Source organism: Octopus sinensis, linkage group LG3, assembly GCF_006345805.1.
Source record: "Octopus sinensis linkage group LG3, ASM634580v1, whole genome shotgun sequence".
Lineage (NCBI taxonomy): Eukaryota > Metazoa > Mollusca > Cephalopoda > Octopoda > Octopodidae > Octopus > Octopus sinensis.
In genome coordinates, this window is record NC_042999.1 from 124,617,121 (window position 1) to 124,621,668 (window position 4,548).

Genomic DNA, 4,548 nt, shown 5'->3' on the forward strand with positions numbered 1-4,548 from the left:
ACTTGGTGATAGGGCACAAATTGACTACCTCATCTTTCGAAAGAAATGGCGCAATAGTGTTAAGGACTCGAGATCCTACTCTTCCTTTAGTTCTGTCGGCTCTGACCACAGAATTGTATCAGCTACCGTTAAGCTTAGTCTTCGCTCATCCAAAAAAACTAAGCCTCACCCGATCAAAATGATCGACTGGGAGGAAGTCTTATCTAACCCCGATATGTCCAAACAATTACTATTGAGGTCTATAACAAATTTCAATCTCTGTCTACTTCTGAAATAGATGCTGAGAACATTGAGGAAGTATACAGCAGCCTCGTCAAATCAACAGAGGAAGTTGCACTGGCTACTCTTCCCAAAAGGAAGAGTAGGGGCCAGAGCAAACCTTCTAATTCCCCAAATGTCATCGAAGCCAGAAACCATCTAAGTCTATATCACTAGCTTACCACCGTTCTCCATCCCAGTCACTGAAGATCCAACTCATAGCTGCCAGGAAGAATCTTGATGAGGCTTACTTGAACGCCGAGGTCGAATTTATCAATGGCAAAATTGGTAAACTATCGAAAGAGCACATTAGTAAAAAACACCATCTCGCCTGGAAATCCATCAAAGACCTATCAGGCAAAAATTCTGGGTCATCAATTAGAATTAAAGGGGGATCAGCTAAGAAGCGTTTAGAAAATTGGTCAACCCATTTTAAAAACCTCCTTGGGAAGAATGCCAAAATCCCTGATAACCCCACTCTCCCAAGTGTGCCTATATCAGACACGCTGGACATCAACACCTCCCCTTTTACCATATTTGAACTAACAGCAGCCACCAAGCAACTAAAAGCCTCGAAAGCATTTGGTCCCGACAACATTCCGGCTGTGATTTGGAAGGATGATAGATTTCACACACTTTTGCTTAACCTCTGCAACCACACACTTTCCACCTTTGTCGCTCCAAAGATTGGCACCAGTCTCAAATCATTCCAATACCCAAAAAAGGCGATTTGTCCCTCGTCACCAACTACAGGGGCATATCTCTAATGTCAATTGCTGCAAAACTGTACAACAAACTGATCCTAAATCGTCTTGTCCTTTTTGTTGAACCTTTGCTCCGAAAGAACCAAAATGGATTCAGACATGGGCGCTCAACGCTGAGCCAGATACTATGCCTGCGCAGACTTATTGAAGAATCAAAAGCATTTAATCGCGATCTTGCAATGGTATTTGTAGACTTTTCTAAAGCGTTCGATTCTGTAGATAGGTGCAAGATGTTTGAAATCCTTAAGCTCTATGGGATACCAGACAAAATTATTTCTGCCATGAAGGTCCTCTACACAGATACGTCTTCAACCATCTTAACCCCTGATGGAGAAACATCATCTTTCTCGATCGAGGCCGGAATACTGCAGGGAGACACACTCGCCCCATTTCTTTTCATCATTGTTGTTGATTATGTGCTACGTATGTCAGTTGATACCATCTCTGGCAAGGGCTTTGAAATAAAACCAAGAAGTTCCAGACACCCAGCTGAGTACTTGACAGACACTGACTTTGCTGACGACATCGCTCTTATCAGTGATTCTCTCTCCAATGCCCAGTCTCTTTTACAATCTCTTGAACAAGCCTCAAATTGTGTAGGTCTTTACCTTAATGAGACCAAAACTGAATACATAAACAAGTGCCTGTCAAACAGTGATTGCATCATCCACACTCTCAACAGTGCACCTTTAAATATGGTTTCTGATTATAAATATCTTGGGTCATACATATCATCATCTGGAAAAGACTTTCTAACTAGAAAGGGTATGGCCTGGTCAGCCTGTAATGACATGCATAAGATCTGGTCATCAAATCTAGGTAGAGACTTCAAACTTGAAATATTCAAAGCCACAGTCGAACCAATCCTACTATATGGCTCAGAAACCTGGACGTTATCAAAGAAGCTTGAGAGGCGGTTGGATGGAACCTACACTCGCCTCCTTATGAGAGCTCAAAATCTCTCGTGGAGGCGCCATCCAACTAAAATGCAAATATATGGGAAATTACCACCTGTGTCATCTCTTGTGAAGGGTAGGAGAGTCCAGTTTGCTGGACATTGTTGTAGAGCTGAAAAAGAAGTAATTTCTACTCTTCTCCTCTGGAAGCCATCTACTCGCAACACCAGAGGGCGCACACTCTCCTACCCTGATGTAATCTCCAGGGATACAGGCATCCAGCAACAGGACCTCCGTAATGCTATGATGGACCGTGAAGTCTGGCGCAACATGGTAAATTCCATTGTCTCGACCACGGTCGAACAATGATGATGATGACTACAGCCCCAGGACAATCAAAACCTTGTAAATGGATTTTGCAGAGACAAACTAAAAGAACACCATTGCATGCGCGTGCACACACACACAGCATTGTTCTCATTCAGATGTAGAAGCTGCAGGCTGGAAGAGGACTCATGGCAAGCCCTGCACCAAATGGCTGGATGTGATTAAGAAAGATCCCCAGAGGCTTAACATCACCTGAGAGGATGCAGATGGGCTGGTTCAGGACCACCAGCAATGGAGAGCACTGGTTGACTTGGTCAGCTCTACACATGATGCCATCTCTGGGACCACTGACACCCAGCCTCATCAAGCAAGAGCATGAAACAAGCAAAATGAAGTTTTCTCAGCCTCTACATCATAATATGATCACTATTGATATTTCATTCATTTTATAATACAATTTCATGATAGCACTAAGCACCAAATATTAAAGACTTTGGCCATGTATGTAAATGGCCCATATCAAATTTCAACACATTTGGAGAATATCTAACCTAAAAACAAAGCAAATATGTTCATGTGTGTTGACCTGATTACAAATACTAACGTTTTATGACTGTCCTTTTCCCAAATTTCGGCCATGCTTTCTCCCATACCTACACCTATGAATAAATATATGTATGTGTGTGTATGTGCGTTACTGTGTCTTTGCATGTGATAGATAGTCATAAACAAACTTCATTATAATGCAAGTGTGTTGTCCTTCTGTACTTATCTTGCATTAAAATGTCTAGTCATGGAGAATATGAACTTGCATGCGAACAGGTGGGATTTGGTGAGTAACAAGAACAGTGGAGGACAAGAAGGGCATCTAGTTGTAGAAAATCTGCCTCAACAAATTGTGTCTGATCCATGCAAGTATAGAAAAGTGGACATTTAAAGATGATGATCATCATCATTATGATCATGATCTAAATAGATGAATAGTTAAATAGAAAGATATATAGATAGATAGATAGATAGATAGATAGAGAGAGAGAGAGAGAGAGAGAGAGAGGTAAAATATATATATAATGATTTCTCAACATAAGTACCAATTCCAAGTAATTTCACCATGCTCATGTGTATGCATATGTAGATAGATAGATAGATAGATAGATAGATAGATAGATAGATAGATAGATAGATAGATAGATAGATAGATAGATAGATAGATAGATAGATAGATAGATAGATAAACTTACATATATATATGTTATTTCCTTTGAATGTTCCTAGTTGTGTCCAAAATGGGTCAAGTATGCTAGTGGAGTGGATCATCAACCTAAGGCTTATGAGATGGAAGGGAACACTTACAGCATCAAATCCCAAAGCTTCTCACCCAGAGGCCTTGAGGCCTTCAAAGTAAACGTACTGGGTATCATCCTTAAACTGAGATGTTGTCTAGGTGTTTCTGACATCCCTTTTTTATCATATCTAGGGCACCTACAATAACAGGAACAGTTCTTGCTTTAAGATGCCACATTTTTTGTATTTCAATTTTCAGGTTCTTGTGTTTATTTAATTTGTCAAATTCCTTTGCAGATGTATTTTTATCAGTGGGAACACTTACATTTTTTAGTCTACAAGTATTTTTTCTAGTCTTTAATAATTAAATAATTATGTCTGGTCAGTTAGCCTGTAATTATTATTTCTCTTTATCACAGGTTTTGTTGGGGCTCCTGGAGTCATACATGCATAGCGGGCTTGCTGTCTGCAACCTACAGTACCATGCTATCCATTCTTTTCAGCTAATACTTTCTTGATTATTCTGACTATGCCAAGGAGTCAAACCTTTTGTAACTGTTCTACTGGGCACTCAATTCCAATTTCTTTTATATTCCCCTTGATGCCTTCTGACACTGTTCTCAAGGACCCAGCAATAACTGGCACTATCTTCACCTTCTTCATTTTCCATTTTATCACCTTCCTTCTTGACTAAATAAGAGGGTTGTATTTTTCACCTTCCTTCTTGACTAAATAAGAGGGTTGTATTTTTCACCTGCCTTCTTGACTATTCATGGGTCAAAGAGGCATGCAACATCAACTATATAGTATATGTGGTGCATCTTGTCCACCACCATTAGATCCAGTCTATTATGCTATAGCACCTGAGCTGCTTGGATTGGAAAATCCCAGAGGATTTTGCTGGGCTCCGACTCTGCCACTCTCTGCTGTTTGTGTTCAAACCATGTTTTGCTTCTCTCTAACCCCCACTTTTCACACAGTTTCCAATGTAGCACTTTTTCTACCTGATCGTGTTGCCA